Source organism: Canis lupus, chromosome 14, assembly GCF_048164855.1.
Source record: "Canis lupus baileyi chromosome 14, mCanLup2.hap1, whole genome shotgun sequence".
NCBI lineage: Eukaryota > Metazoa > Chordata > Mammalia > Carnivora > Canidae > Canis > Canis lupus.
The window spans coordinates 8,541,066-8,558,651 of NC_132851.1; the positions used below are offsets into that span (position 1 = coordinate 8,541,066).

Sequence of the window (17,586 nt, forward strand, 5' to 3'; positions counted from 1 at the left end):
GAAACTTAGGTAATGTTATATCCCAAGATTATCTCAATAAAAAAGAAGTGAACTGAGAGATCATTATAACCTAAAGGACCTTAGAAGAGACCAGTTGGTATCATGTAGACTCTATGGCCACTCTTCTATGTGTTTGATGTCCCAATGCTCCACACTCACCACATTTACTATAAAGTTCGATGTTCACCTTCTCCAGGGGAGTGAACTCCATGAGGGCTGTCACTCTAGGAGAAAATTGCCCAGACACTGCTTCCCCTTGTTTGATAAACTGACTGATACAAAGTAACCTCTGAAAGGCTAATGGCTACATGAACAAATCAGCTACACCTGAGAATTGTGATTGAGGGCTAGGAGTTGTTACTGAAATTAGGAGGGGACAGTGAAACCTAGTATTCTCCTTCTAAGTCACTTAAAGCAGAGTGGTTAATATCAGCTAGATCCTGTTGTCATTCTGTAATACGTGTGGTGGAGAAACACAAAACCACGAAGAGAGCCAGTGAGTGGAGGGCACAAATGGCTGGCTGGCTGGCTGGGTGTCGGTCTGCTCTTTAAGGAAGGAGTTCGGGACTGGCTTCCTCATTGAGATGTCCTTTGAGCCAAAATCTGAAAATAGGGAGAAAGTGACCCATGACGGACATATGAAGAAACTGTTCTAGACACAGGGGGAAACATTGAGGAAGAGCAAAGGAGTTGGCATTGCTAGGTAGCAGCATATAGGAGCTTTGGGAGTTAAGAGAATCTTAGACAATATGGTTACAGAGATGAATGTTGTGGTGGGGAAGATCATTGGTTCTCACGGAAAACCATAAGGATGGGAAAGTATTAGAGAGTTTGATAAGATTTATACATTTTCATAGGCTTATTCTGCCTGCTGTATAGAGAATAGAGCACAAGAAGGGGATTCGTTTAGAAAGGTAGTACAACAGTCCAGGAGAGAAATGGCACACTTAATCATATGCTGCGCCCACTGCAAGGGAAGCTTGGAAACATAATCTAGCTGTGTCTTCAGTGGGTAGGAAAAACTGAGGTTTGGAGACCTAACTGTCTCTGTCATGGGATTCTTTAAATCCCATTCCAGATGAATAGTTTACTGGTAGTGTCCTCCTGTGTATGACTTCAGGTCAATCCATGTGAGTACCTATGTTTAATGAAACTATGCAGTCCCCCTCCCTGCACCCCTTTGGCATGTGACCACGGAGAAGCAGTGGTTCTCTGATGCAGATACTTACTGCATATCATTTCTCAAATAGGAATTTTATTTGCATTTCTAAAGAGATCACCATTGTCCCAACAGCCTTGTGAATCAAGAAAGAAATTTTATTAGGGACAAGAAAGGGAAAGAATAGAGAAATGACACAGTGGATGACCACAAGGCTCCTCCTGTGGCTTTGCTTATCCATAGTGTACATTCTGATGTCTGCATGCATGTGTGCACAGACAGGCAGCCTTCACCAGCCACACATACACACACACACACACACACACACACACATACACTGTCTCTCTCTCTCTCTCTCTCTCTCTCTCTCTCCCTCTCTCTCTCTCTCTCTCTCTCTGACAACCCCCCCTCTTCTTCACAGAGAACATTATATTTCTGGTTTCCTTGGCATGTCTCATGTTATCCTACCTAACCAGAATCATCAAAGCTGCCTCTTTCCTTTCCACTGGTTTCTTCATTTATTAAGAATCAACGCAGATTATACTATATATTGGAAAATTGAATTTAAATAAAATAAAATAAAATAAAAAACACCGAGATAATCCTAAGAAGCCTACCCTGTCTTTTCCAGGTTGAATTAGGAGCCCTTTCACTGACCTAAACTAATTTGTGTATATTGCTTTAACACACTTATCAAATTCTATCCAGTTAATATATTTATCACTAGATTGTTAGTTCTTTGTGATCAAAGACTGTGTGTTCATTTACGTATCCCCAGTGTTTAGCGGTATCTAGTATATATCAGGTGTTTATTAATTGTCTTGAATGAATGACTGAATGAATGAATCAATGGGATCATTCTGAGTTAAATATGACAAAGTATGGAAAACACACTGAGGACATCATGACACAGCAGACAGAGTTCACAGCACATCATGTCAGGTAGAGAAATCGTTGATGAGCTGATTCCTCTTCACAAGTTCTCTGGCCAGGAATGTATCAAGCCACTCTTATTTATCATATTTCAGAGCAACTAAGTGATACTGAATATACCAACCACTTTAGTTGGTTATTATTTCCTTAGTTGGTCATATATACCTACATATCTCTGCTTTGTTTCATGAAGGAGTGAGATAGTGATGTAGAATGCATACATTGTAAATTTAGCTTTTCTATGAGAGGGCAGCCATATAAAGCTTCTAAAATGTAGAATGAGAATTGAGATGTTAAAACATTACTTTAAGTTTTGTCTTGAGAGATCAGCTTTTGTTGAGTGATATCGCTTTGCAGATATTAGCATAAACACTCCAGCAAAGCCAAGACATTGGGAATGGGGAAAGGGTGGCAGGGAGCCAAAAAAAAGTACTGCAATTTGGTTGAAATTAATAGGCAGCTGTTAGGTCATCTCTAAGCTACCATCTCAGTATGCTGAAAATTCAGGGTGTGTTGAAACCAGAATTAATTCCAATGAAAATGTGGCTAATTTAATTGTCAACATGGTTAAAATTATATAATAGCTAAACCAGGAGTGTAGTCTTTACAGTTGCAGAAGTGAGTAGGTTACTATGGTGGATACTAATTCTCCTAAACTAGTGGTTTCCACATCTGTAAGTGGGGTTCATAAAACTTTCTTGCTGGGGAGTTTGATAGCTTTGCATCAAGTAAGTCCAAATGCAGAAAATGAAAAACCTTACCCCAGATGTTCTATCTGGTGCCCTCTAACTATGTCTAAAGAACTTACCTCCTGAGGTCAACAGACAAGTTTGTGGTACTCTATTGCTGGAGCCATTCAGGAATTCTTTATTCACTAGGAACTTTATTACTCTCACTGTTAATTATGAAATATGTGCAAATGTGCATTTGATGAGAAAAACTATTTCAACATTAAACTGCTGTTTTGCGTATGTGCTGCTGCAGTGAGCACTAAACTACCATTTTGAATCCCTTTTGTGAAGTTTAGATTTTAAGTTTTAAAATGATAAAGCCAATATAAATTTGTTTGAGTAAAAGGTGTTACCAACTGAAAGCACTGTCCTGGAGACAGTGCTTCTGCAATAATGGGAATGTTCTGTTCTGCACTGTTCCATATGGTGGCCACTGGCCACAGTCGGCTATTGAGCACTTGACATGTAGCTAATGAGATTAAGAAAATGATTTTAAATTTTAATTAACTTAAAGTGTTTAGCCACATGTGATTAGTGGCTATCATATTAGCATAGATTTCTACAAGGTTAGTTTATTAAACAAATAAGCAAAATATAAAACATTCCAGATGATTAGAAGCACCATGGAGAAAAAGCCAGGAAGGGGAGATCATGATGTCCTTGTGAAATTTTCAAATCTTTTAGTGTCCTGATTTATTGTGAATGTATAGGCCGCTTACCGATGTTCCATTTTCAATCATAAAAATATTTTCTACTTAAAAAAGAGTGGAAGCATTTTTTTCTTTTTATTTATCACAAGCGATATTTTTGTGACAAACTTATAAGGAACAAATTTGATTTTTTTCCAACAATGCCTTGGTATCTATGTTTATTTTAGTTTAGTCAGCCTTGTGGCAACTTTTCTATCATGTCTTGAAACCGAGTGGAAGGCAGATTGCAACTTTTGCATTCCACTTTTGGAAAGTTGTTATACAGTCTAACTCAAGTAAGATATATAAAAATATATACCTTTATCATCATAAGATTGCAAAGCAGTTGATATATTTCTGCTACTGTGTCTGTTAAAAAGTAAAAGAATGTTTCATTTGGGGACATTAAGATTCAATATTTCATAAAAATAGACAAAAGCAAATTCAGACTCAGTGAACTTACCATATTTGAAATAACACAGAGCTTTTAATATTCTCAAATAAAATAGACCTCCGGAAAGCTTCAGATGACTATATAATATTCCAAGTTAATGTTTTTAAAAAAAGTCAGTTTTGATTGGGATGTATATTGAAACTCAGACTGGGCCAACTGGGAAACTAGGCTATCATAGTGATCGTAATATGTAATAGATCCCTTAAACTTCATTGATTTTCTATAGTTGGGTACAAATGAGCTCAAAGCACTTCATTTATTTTATCTCATTTGTCCTCACAACATTTCTGTAAGATAGGTAGGGTAGGGGGCGACTGTAATTAAAGATTAGATGTGTCAGTTTTCCATTGTTATGGAAACGCATTAAACTGGAACCTATTCAGCCTGCCAACCAAGACAATTAAGTAGTCATTTCACTTATCAAAGTACCAATTACTTGATTTTTTTTTACATCATAATTTTCTCTCCATTTTCTCTCAGACTAATCCTGCATCTTCCATAATTTCAAAGTTCAACATTAGTAGTACTTTTTTTTTTTTTTTGGTAGTACTTCTTAAGAACAGTATTTGGGAGGCTTTTTTTTGTGTGTGTGTGAAATATCCTAAATGACTCTTCTATTGCCACCAGCTCAAGTCCATGTGCAGGATATTAGGGTATGAAAACAAGTACTCATTTTTTTTAAGTCAACGACATATATTTGAGGCATGTTAGGTAATATAACTAATTGCAAACCCCCCTGGATTGCCCCCCTTTTTTTTAATTTGCATGCTTAGGTCCTCAAAATTGTGATATATGGCCCAACTGCATTTCAAACAAGTAACTACAACATCCCTATTATTTTATAACATTTATATTTAACATTTATATTTAGCATACAATGTTGATGTGAAAATTTTTTTTAAATCATAGAAGTAGTGGTCATAAAAAGATTCAGTTTTTAAGTTTTTTCTACAAAAAAGTTAATCACACCATCCATCTTCATTTTCATTACTTATTTTAATTTCGTATTTATTATTTACAGTCTCTATCTGTAACTGGAAAAAAAATTTCCTTCCATTTGTGTGGCAGAGACTGCTAGCTACTCACCAAAATCTGGGCTCCCATCTTCTTCCTGTGCACAAAGATGGACCAAATTTCCCAGTCTCCCTTGCAGTTAGACGCAGGTGTGTGACTGTTTTTGCCAGTGCAGTGTACATGGGAGCAGTGAGTACTAACTCCAGGCCAGCTGCTCCTTCATGTTATTTTTTTCTCTGACTAACCCAGGTGGAGATGATGCCCAGGGTGACTTTGGAAACAACATGTTAAAGACATCAGAATCACTATCAACCTAGGTCTTTGAATGACTTTGTGGAGGAAAATCATGCTGCCTCTGTTCCCCTCCCCAGCACAATACAGTAAATGTCTATTGTGATGGAGCTATTATACATCTTGGGGTAAAATCATTACAGCAGTTAGCCTGTGACAACTATTATACCAAACTTAAAATGAGTTCTATTACAAAAATACAGATATTCAAGGGGAGCTTACCAAGTGAGGTAGATAGAAAACTACTGGCAAATATTTATTCAAATAAATCCCACTGGCCACAAACTACCAGAACACAAAGCCAAGAAGCTAAGGGGTTACTTACTGGGTTAAAATTGCCTAGAAACTTGTGAGCAAGATGTAAACTTTATAACTGAGGCCCAGACTATATATATATATTTTTTTTTTTTTAGCCCAAGTTTTTGCACAGTATGTATCCAGTTGATATCAAACCTTACTCAAATATCTCACAAAAACCAAGATTTTTGTAGACCCTGATTCGGAGTATATAAGTGAAAAAAAGGATGAAATATGAAAAATGGATATCAGAATCTGAAGCAGTGAACTAAGAGCATCAGAAGAAAATTGGATCATGAAATGGAGTTCCTGAACAGGAAGGAGATTAGGACATGCTTATAAGGACTATGTTGAATTAGAAATATGTGAAAATTTAACTGCCTAAAGGATGTGGCATGGGAAGATCAATCAAGAATAAGGAGTATAAAAAAAACACATTAGGGAAATGGAGAAGGAAAAGAAATAAAAGAAGAACACATAGTATATTGAATATAAATTTTTAAGCTCTAAGGGCTAGAAAGGGCAAAAAGGAAAATAAAGCTTAGTGAATTAATGTTGGCTAAAAGGGGTAAGTTGAATCAAAGGGGCTCTTACAATTATATCAGGTGAAAAAGAAATACTAGAAAGAAAGTGGATCCATAAATAACCTGAAAAGTAGATGGAATCAATAATGTTTAAATGGTTGAACTACTCAACTTTAAAATGTTTTAACTAAAATAATGAAAGTTATGGAAAATTATTAAGTTATGAAGAGCCTATAAATATGGTTAATGATAAAATTCAGTAAAAGAATATTAGAATGATTAAGTATAAGTTGATTAGGAGTTCTGATGTTATGTATCATGAGGATCAAAGGGTTTCACTAATTTACCATTCCATGTCTTATTTTTAAAAAAATTATAAAGTAGAAACTAGCAAAAAATAAAAGGCAAAGTAAATGTTATTCAGTCTTAAACATGTAGTTTTATTAATTGTCAAAATGACTATAGCTGGTTTTAATCAAGCGAAATCATAATATACATTAAGCAAATGTTTTGGATGGAAGAGATGAAATGCTTAATGAAAGAAAAGAATATCAAATTTTGATCAAGACATTTAAATTTTCTATAAATTTATTTGATCTATGGGCTTAGTTTATTTATGGACATAGTTTATTTTGTTCAAAATAAATTTAGTAGCATAGAAAGTTATTTGGAGCTCATCAGAACAAAAATGTTCTATGTTCTCATTTTTTATATGTAATATATAAATATATATTAAAGAAATACATATAAACATAAATAATGTATATAAATATATATATATACACAAACATAACATGTTTCAAGGTGTATATTTTCAATTACCATTATTTGCTAAGTTCAAACAATAAACCTAGATCTTCAGGAATATATGACACCATTCTGAATATGTGTCATGTTCATAGCAAATATAAATTACTGTTAGAAATATTTTATTAAGCCAAGAACTTTAAAATATAAGGATTATAAAAAGAAGCATGTCCATCATCAATAAATTACTCATCAGTGTTCAATTGTGTTGCCTTACATAGTGGCTCTATCCTGTCTACTCTCCTTCCCCTACACTGATATTTTTTCATTTTTCACAAAGATCAGGCTTTGTTCTGTACAGGGCTTTTGCACATGTTGTTTATCCCTGTGTATTTCCCTCCCTCTAACTATCCTCCTCTACTCTTTCCTTGACCTAAGCATTCCGAAGTCTTCCTTCGTAACTCAGGTAAAGCATGACTTCTCTCATGGAAGTCTTTTCTCATTACCTCAACCAGGTCAACTAACTCTGTACCTCTTAACCTGTATTACAGCCAAAGACACATCATCGTACTTTAAAAAAAAATAAGACATAGATGTCGATATCATTGTTACCATTGAAAGGAACCTGAAACTTCAATACATTTTTATCTCAAATGTTAGAATATTTTTCTATCTTTCATGTTTTCTTTCTAGAGCTATTATTATAATGCTGTCACCAGTGAAAAGGTCTTTTAAAAGTTATAATAAGCACAAAAACCACATAAGCATTGTGGCTGACGTGGAAACTAAATGCAATTCAGTTTTTCCTTCATTGATGGAAATAACTGGGTTATTAAGATTTGATGACTAAGATTCTCATAACAAAGCAGTTCTTTGGCCAACAATTATAGCTCTGGCATTATTGCTAGCTAAACAAGTTGAAAGCTATTAATCAGAGGCATGAGTAAGCTGTTCTTGGTGGTGGGAGGGTGGTGGTGGGATGGTGAAGAATGAAGATCAGAATTGTGATAAGTACTCCATCATGGAATCTTTTGAGTAGCATTTTTTTTAAAATAGTGATTAGTTGAAAACTGAATATCCTGTTCTGGGATCTTTTATTAACTTCAGCATTTCATGTAACATTACATGATGTGCATGTAGTCAAATAAGTTATTACATCAAGAGAGATATTTTCCCTTTAACCTGGAGTCTTGCATATAAGTTAGATGGAATAGCAAGTTGCCAGTGATCTAGAGGATGCAGATTGAAAGAGAAAGTGAAACATGATTCATCCTGTCAGCTTCTCGCACATCTTTAGATTTACTCTTCTAATGCCATCTTTAGGTCATGTTGAAATTAGCAAGCAAGAGCACATCTGAGCTTTTAGCCATCTTCATATCCTGCACACCACAGAACATCTGGGGGAAACTGGATAGCCTTAAAGTGGTGTGCAAGAATAGGACATGACAGGGGCACCTGGGTGGCTCAGTGGTTGAGCGTCTGCCTTTGGCTTAGGTCATGATTCCAGGGTCCTGGGATCGAGTTCCACATCAGGCTCCCCACAGGGAGCCTGCTTCTCCTTCTGCCTGTGTCTCTCTCTGCCTTTCTCTGTGTCTCTCATGAATATTTTTTTTTTTTTTAAAGAATAGGTCATGACATAGACTTCAACTAGGAGACCAGCGAGAAGTTCTGGTCTTCGTCTTGACATTGCCCAGCTTTCTCACCCTTGGTTTGACGGTTGTCTCTCTACACTTAAGTGTTTTTCATCTGCAAAAATGTAATAGGGCTAATAATAAAAATAACTCACAGTTTTCAATTGTATAATTGATGTCTGCTTCACAAGGATGCTATGTCAAAATGATATAACTTATTTAATCCTCAAAATCAGCCAGTGCTGTTATTATTCCCCATCTAACAGTTGAGGAAGTGGAGATTTAGCATACAGTTATCACCAGGATCCAAACCTTCGGGTCACACTTGGTGCCAGTCTACCTAGGAGGATATAGGGCAGGAACCACAAGCTTCAGTGCTAGAGATTCTTCCTCAGTGGGGCCCTTGCAGGAGTCTATCCAGGAGTCTATTTACCAGTCCATTTAGCTGCCCAGGAGACCTCTTCTCCCCATGTGGCAGTTCAATGCAAGGAAATGAGACTTGCATTGGGACTTGTGGGAGCCACCAGGTCTAAAGCATCATGACCCAAAGAAACTATTATCTCTTGTAGTATTTCATATGTGGAATTTCCAGGGACATGTCAGTTACAAGAGTCACCAAACTCTGGGAAGCCCAAAGTTTGGTCTCCTCATCAGTTCAGTAATTTACTTATATTCCTTCCAGCTGAGTTTCAATTTACCAATCAGTGGTCCTTTTTTCCATAATCAATACTATGTAGTAACATGGTTAAAACTTCAACTTTTACCAGGAAACCCTATCTAGAAGTAAAACTCAAGTTAATTTTACATGCAATAGGGAAAAGAATTATATTAATCTTTTGCATATCAGTAACTTTTCCAGTTACAGAGCTAATAGGCAGAGGAGCTGGTATTAGATCCTAACTGATCTGACTCTAAAGCCTCTAATCAATATTCTTGTTCTCCTTGCCGTGCTAACTACCCCACAGCTACACCAGCCTCCTTTTTGTTTCTTGAACCCTTGAAGCTCATTCCTACGTCCTCCATTCCTTTGTCCTCTCCCATGAATGCTCTTCCCCTGCTATTCACAGGGTCACTTCTTCATTCAGGGCTAGCTCAAATACCAACTCCTCCAGGAGAGTTTTTTTGAACCCTTCATTTTTTTTCCGACCATGTTCTCTTTCTCTACAACTACTTAATAATTTCCTGTTGCATTGCAATGCTTTGTTTCCTTTCTAACACCTCACCCTCTGAAAATGTCATGTTAAATGTTCTCTTTATTTATTGTCTATTCCCCCTCACAAAGATGTAAACCCCATCGTGCTAGTATTGGAGTCACTTGTTCAGTGTTGTTTCACTAGTACCTAGAATCGTTTCTGGCACATGATGGGCATAGAGTTATTGATTGATTGAAAACTGATGCTCTCGTATTCAATTTCTCTCATACAACTCTTACGAAATTTAGATAAGGATATCCAAACATGCTTTTATTTCTTAATAACTTAAAAAATAAAATTTTTAATTCTGCCTAAGTAACAACCTGCCTTTGGGCAAAACATCTAGGCAAAAGCTTAATCTTCATTCATTCAAAAACACTTTTATTATACATTGATTATGTAGAAGTCATGCTGTTTTAGGGTCTGTAGTGGACGCCAAAGAAATAAAATCATGAATCTATTATGTGCTTATCAAATTATATTTCATTTAATTCTTTACACACTCTCTGTAGTTGGTTTCTATACTGATTAAGGCCTTGAAAAGTGTTTGATTAGTTTTTATGATGCTAGCATCTAAAACAGTGGTTTCAAAAGTCAGATGCAAGTATCCCAGTATAAAGAAATTATTAGGGATCCCTGGGTGGCGCAGCGGTTTGGCGCCTGCCTTTGGCCCAGGGCGCGATCCTGGAGACCCGGGATCGAATCCCACATCGGGCTCCCGGTGCATGGAGCCTGCTTCTCCCTCTGCCTGTGTCTCTGCCTCTCTCTCTCTCTGTGACTATCATAAATAAATCTTTAAAAAAAAAAAAAAGAAAGAAAAAGAAATTATTAGAATTTCTATTCCTATTCATTTTTATCTCTATATTTTGAAAAATTATCTACATTTATGTTTATGTTATAAGGACTATACAGAGTCGTGTAGTAAAAATGCATAATGTTTATAAATATCTGTTAGGATGCTCACTGAAAATTTTGCTTATGGGCTGGGCAATTGCAGTAAAAAACATTTAAAGATCATTGGGATGGAAGCTTTAGACACATAATAGGTCCCCTTTTTATTATTTCATAAATTAATTATATGATCAGAGTCTTACAACTGGGGTGTGCACAAGTATGTAATTCAATTCAGTATATGTTAGATGCTTCATGAAGGGTGCAGAACACCTTCCTTCAGAATAGGGAAAAAGAAAAGATAACTTTTGCCTCTGGAAAGCCAAAGGATTGAAATTGGTATTTACCTTTGAAATATGGATATGATTTACTAAAGTTCAGATAAAGAGGATGCTCATTCTAGGATCTATTGCAAGCATTCAGAAAAATAGGACCTAGCCTCTTGCGTTTAAGATGGTAATTTTTCCAGTGTAGAAGAGAAAGTTTATGAATAGGAAAGTAAAGAAGAGCAGTAAGGTTCAACAGAGGAAAACCAATGCAATATATCATATAAACAGAATGAAAGACAACAACCACATGACCATCTCAATAGATGCAGAAAAAGATATTTGACAAAATTCATTGTACTTTTATAACAAAAATTCTCACTAAATAGATACGGTGGAGCTCACCTCAACACAATAAAGGCTATGTATGAAAAACCATGTATAAGGTCATAATGCAAAACAACTGAAAGTTTTTCTCCTAAATCCCAGAACAAGGTAAGAATGTTCTCTCTTGTCACTGCTATTCAACACAGTCATGGAAGTATTATCCAGAGCAAAAAGGAAAGAAAAAAGAAAAGACATCTAAATCTAAAAAGTAAAACAACCCCTTTTTTGAGATGACATGATCCTATATGTAGGAAACCCTTAAGAAATACCATGAAAATATCCCCTAAAACTGCTAGAAGTGATAAATGAATTCAGTAAAGTTCTTACCAAAATCAACATACAAAAATCACTGGAGGTTGTGTATACTAACAACAAACTATCTGAAGGGAATTTAAGAAAACAATGCCATGTATATCAACAATGACACCAACAAAAAATTTAAAACTTAGGAATTAAATTCAGCAGAGATATAAAATACTTGTACACTGAAATTACAAAACATTGATGGGGAAATTTTAAAAGATGCAAATAAATGGAAAGATAGTCCATGTTCATGAATTGGAAAAATTAATATTTGTTTAAATGTCCATATTCTCCGAAGCAAACTATAGATTCATTGCAATCCCTATCAAAATTACATTGGCATTCTTCCAGAAATAGAAAAAATATGAAATTCATATGGAACCACAAAGACCATGAATAGACAAATCAGTGTTAAGCAAGGAGAACAAAGCTTAAGACTTCACATATCCTTACTTGAAATTATATTGCAAAGCATAAATAATCCAAACAAAAGAAACAGCCATCAAAATAAATATATAGACCATGATACAGAATAGAGAGCACAGACTATGCATTAATGGTCAACTGATCTTATCCAAGAACACCTAATGGGGAAAGAATATTCTCTTCAAAAAATGGTGTTAAGAAAACTGAATATCCACAAGCAAGAAATGAAACTGAACTCTTTTCTCAAGCCCTATACAAAAATCAACTCAAAATTGGACAAAGCCTTAAATGTATAACTTGAAACCTTGAAACTACTAGAAAAAAAAAAACTAAGGAAAAGCCTTCTTGAAATTGGTCTTAACAATAATCATTTGGATATGACACCAAAAGCATAGGCAAAAAAAGGAAAAATAGGTAAGTGGGTTACATCAAACTTAAAAGCTTCTGTACAGCAAAAGAAACAATAAACAAAATGAATGAAAAAAATTATTGCAGAATATATAACTGATAGAGGTAAAAAAATTAAAAGGACAGTAAGAAGATAGTTCCATGAAAAGTGTGATGGGTTTTGAATACTGGAGACAGAGATGCCCATTGGACACCTACTGCAAATAGTTCAAGCATGAACAAAAAGGACATGATCTATGATGGGTACAAACCCTTCTCTTGTGGTGAAATAAAAGTACAAGAGTGAGGATATTAGAGAGAGAAGATTTACTTTATGGACTCAGTTTTTTTTCATCAAAAAGTGTTACATAAGCATCTAGCTTGGAGCAAAAGAAATGGCTGGTGTAAGAGAATACTGACCCAGTCCTCCACTGGGGGACCCATGCTCATTGGGTGAATAATTAAGTCCATGGAGAAACAACAAATCCCTATGAATAGTGGCTTTGCTCTCACACAAAGACTGTATATAAGGTCAAGTGTTACATGCATTGGCGCAGGTTATTGACCAGCTCTTGGCAACTCTGTAGTACACAGCATGTACTAAAGGATACTAGTGACAAAATGCCTGTAATAAAATGCATTTTTCTGCAAGTGATGCTTCAGAGTTCTTATTTTCTGTGGCCCCATTCAAGAATATTAGGACCTCTGGAAAGTGGTCCCATCCTAAATTAAATTTAGGAAAGGACGGGGAAGGAGAGCAGATGACACTCTTAATGGTACACTTAGTCTCAGGGCTCAGCCATTCTGTTTTTGTTTTTTGCTTCACTATACTACATGTCCAACATTTAGTAAAATATACTTAGAAAAATAGAGCCCAAAACACTGGGACCAGAAGATACACATTTAACAAAAAATTAAATCAAGAATAAACTGTGTATAATAGTCGTAAATCTAAGTTTATTACCCATTTCTTATTTTTATTTGAATTCAAACTGCTGGCCATATGTTCTCTCTGTAAATAGCTATCACATTTGCTTGTAATCACTAAACCTAGCTACAAGTAACTTTTTAAATGTCTGTAGGTATAATTATCCAATTTTTTTGGAGTCTCGATATTCTCTTACAGTAAATCAAATAGTTTTCTTCCCTCTTAAGTTTTAAGAAATATGTGAGGAAGAGAATCACAAGCATGATACTTTCTTTAAAAAAGACTCTACTTAGTAGTAACTGTGGCTAAATTTTCATGAATCATTCCACCATTAAAAACATTGGGCAGCTTGTTTTACTTCTTAGAGACTCACATCTCCCACCTATATAAAACTATAGTAGTAATATATGAGTGTCATATGTAAAGTTCTTATTAGAATGCTTAGCAGTTGATGAGCATTCAATCCATGTTTGTATTACCCATAATATTTCTGAGTATGTGCTTAAAATTACTCAATACCTTTAGGTCTCCCTTTTATAATGCTTAAATGAATTAAATACATTAATTTTTCCAAGTGATATGACTGAATTTCCATTGAAGAGGTTGAACTCATTTCCAAATAAATCATGTATTACTAAGTTATAATTTTACAAAATTACAATTTCATTAAAATATTTTTCTATTTTTTGATATTAAGAACAAATTTCAAAGGTGGACACCTATAAATAATGGTCTGGTATCATGTTAACAATAATGACAAACTATCTAACTTCTACTGAGGATTAACTTCAGTCAGAGAAGGCCAAGTGAGTCACATATATTATATCTCATTTAGTTTTTAGGATACTCTCTAAGGTAGGTACTATGTTTACCCCCATTTAACCCTTGAGGAGCCTCTCTCGGGAATTTGAATCCAGATCTATCTATTGTCTTCACAGTATCAGCACTGAACCATTATCTTTATTGCCATATTTTATAAATTTAATATGCTATAAGAGCATTTGAAAAGATATAATATTTTTAAGAAACGAAGATTACTAAGAGAGAGAAATGAGGATTCCTGTAAATCCTTCTACATTATGTTTCTCTATAGTGTATTAGATGAAATTAATATTTCTTCTAAGAAAATAAGAAGTTGTGGGTGATGACCTTGGAGAAAGAAAGGAAAATCTATTTATAAGAGTCCCCCTTGAGATGAAGGCTCAGTCTTTATTACACCAAAATATTTGAGTCAGGCAAGAATGGTTTGGATTTTGTTTTGCTGTCCCTGAAATTGGTTTTTAAACTTAACCCTTCTTTTTGTTTAACAGTAGTGGCTTAGATTTGGGTGACATCTAGATAATTACAAGAGTTGGGTTTCCATTTCTCATATTTCAGTGTTTCATTAAGCATGGATACCAACCACACTTGATGAAATATGACTGACTCATGTATGATGAGAATGATCATACATTTATACCTATAAGTTATCTCTACATTGAAGTTAGATAATTTCCTGGGTGTTGCTGCTGTTGTTGTGTTGTTGTTGTTGTTGTTGTTATTATCTTTTCCAAATATAGATGAATCCACTGTGGAAATGAAAAAAAGAAGTGCTTGTATAAAACAAATGGAAACTGAAACAAAGAAATAACCTAAAAATATGATTTTCTTGTTTTCTAGAGAACCTTTGGTTTATTTTCCATCTTCAATTCAGAAGCCTAGATTATATTTTCACTTGTTTATTTGTTATTATATGACACTTGTTAGATCAAGTAGAGCTGATCTGTACTAGCTCAATATCACTACACCATCCCTTCTGGGAACATAGCGTTGGCCAAACATGAATCTTCTCTTTTTTTTAAGAACCTCTGCTTAACATAATGAGTAGATTAGGATCTGCCAGGTTTTTTCCTTTGGTCTTTGCCATACACCATCCTGGTATCTTCTAGGACGAAGAGGAAACTGTAGATATAGCACTGTGTTAAGTCATGCTTTGGGGAATGAGGAGGAGAGATTGCCTGCTTGTCTAATTATATTTTCATGACCATGGACACCCCTTTTCCTCAATCCCCTACCTCTGGCCTCTGCATAATAAGGCACAACTTTCAGTCCACATGTATCTTCAGCAGAAAATTTGAGAAATTTTCATTTCCTCTTAGTTTGAAAATCAGATTCTGACCAGGAAAGAACTTTGTTTATGAGCATTCACCTGTAGGCACGCTTCCTTCCATTTTATTTGCCACCAAAGTTATTAACAATTAGAGAGTCACTTATTTACAAGACGCAGTTCTTTCACCAAGCATAGGTAGGAGGGACTAGGAGCATTCATTAGCTGCTTCCTTATTTTTGAGTACTCCATTATTATCAGAAAATACAAATATGAAATAGTTTTATTCTACTCTAACTTGATAACCTTTCTTGAAAAGACTATTTAAATTATATTCTTTTAAATTTCATTTTGTTATCTTGATAAGCTATAAATAACATCATTTCGGGGATCCCTGGGTGGCTCAGCAGTTTGGTGCCTGCCTTTGGCCCAGGGTGCGATCCTGGAGTCCCGGGATCGAGTCCCACGTCAGGCTCCTGGCATGGAGCCTGCTTCTCCTTCCTCCTGTGTCTCTGCCTCTCTCTCTCTCTATCATAAATAAATAAATAAATAAATAAATAAATAAATAAATAAATAAATCTTTTTTAAAAAATAACATCATTTCAAGAAAGTTTTGTATGTAGTTTTTTGTTTGTTTGTTTGTTTTGTATGTAGTTTTGAACCAACCTTGGTCTGAAACATGACAAAATTCAATCAGACCAAAGTGTACTTTGAGTGCTAATTAGAAATTCTGATATTTTTCATTTCTAGTCAGTCTTCCAAAGTGATTTCGATAAGGGGTTTTCAGAGTTAAGCTTCATGAGGGATCTACTTGAATTTGTATCATTGGTTTATAGAAATTCACCTTTGTTAATTTTTTAAAAAGATTTTATTTATTTATTCATGAGACACACAGAGAGAGAGGCAGAGACACAGGCAGAAGGACAAGCAGGTTCCCTGCAGGGACCCCAATGTGGGACTCAATCCCAGGACCCCAGGATTACCACCTGAGCCAAAGGCAAATGCTTAACCCCTGAGCAACCCAGGTGCCCCACCTTTGTTAGTTTAAACGGACTGTTAATTTTTTACAGTTTATAGTTCTACTTAGTGATCTAGTTCATCTGAATCTGTTTAGATCAATCTCCTAAACTCCACATGTCAATGAGTAGTGAAATTTGCACCTGAAATTTGTTCATGTGGAGCTAAAGTTGTGCAGAGGTCAGAGGTCAGTTATTGAAGAAAAAGGGTACCCATGGTCATGGAAAGATAACCTATGTATTTTTAAAGTTGTTCAGGAGACTGATAACCTACAGACACAAAACAGAAAAATGCACCAAGATACAGATGTATTCTATGATCTGATAGCTATTTGGTTACCAAAAGTATGATGATCCAAAATTAGAATAAAGAAGTTAAACCAAATCTATATTCAGATTTTCAATTTAGCAAACAACTTTTGGATTTTAAATTCTCTTCCTCCTTTTCAGTGAACACATGGATATCTGCTAATCTGACAAACATAGTGGATAATCTGAGTCTGAGAGATAGAACCTACTTCACATAATTTAAAAGATGCAATCGTCCAGTGATACTTTATAGTCCCACTTACGTCCTACTGACCTCCCAAATTTGAAATCCACAGACCATAATAAAGGTTAGAGTGAACCCTTAATCTTAATTATGCATTTTGCAGTATTATAAATGCTGAAAGATTACTTCCAATGTTTGGTATAATCTTACAGGGTGCAGATGTGGTTCCCTTTGGTACATGCCATCTTTACTGAACTAACAATTTCCATAATGCTGTCACATTCTGCATGGGAAGCAGATTTACAGATAGGTAATCCATGTAAGGTATTTTAAAGCCAGCTTATTAAAGGATTGAGGCCTGCTGTTAAATTGCATATGCCTTCAATTGCTAAGAGGAGCAAACAGCATCAAGAAGTGTAGTAATTTAGCTGGGCTAGAGAAAGGCCTATTTAAAGTTTGATGATATATCCTTTCAACTTTACTTCAAGCTCCTTTTAGGTTTATATTTACTCCATTATAACTGTATTTATGCTACATACTGTAATGTAATTTCCCCCATAATCCTGGAGTATAGATACTAAGAATTAGAAATATATTTTCTTAAAATTTATACCCTGAGGTTACAATTTTAAAATCTGTCTTTTTCCTTGATAGTGGCATTATTTCAAAGTGGGAACCCAGACTTTGGGTTGTTTTTCTGTTGTTTTGTTTTGTTTTTAACATTGCTAAGTGTGAATGGC

At 35.2% G+C, this 17,586-nt stretch overlaps 1 protein-coding gene and 1 long non-coding RNA gene across 9 annotated transcripts in view; one reads left to right on the plus strand and one right to left on the minus strand.

Moving 5' to 3' along the window:
• The window catches only part of LOC140603685 (uncharacterized), an 87,231-nt gene extending 84,034 nt beyond the window's left edge, over positions 1 to 3,197 (minus strand). For both annotated transcript variants that reach the window (XR_012006641.1, XR_012006640.1), the window contains exon 1: positions 2,901 to 3,197. This is a non-coding gene — a long non-coding RNA (uncharacterized lncRNA). The remainder of the gene's footprint in view (positions 1 to 2,900) is intronic.
• The window catches only part of ZFPM2 (zinc finger protein, FOG family member 2), a 457,190-nt gene that overhangs the window by 344,616 nt on the left and 94,988 nt on the right, over positions 1 to 17,586 (plus strand). The window lies entirely within an intron of this gene.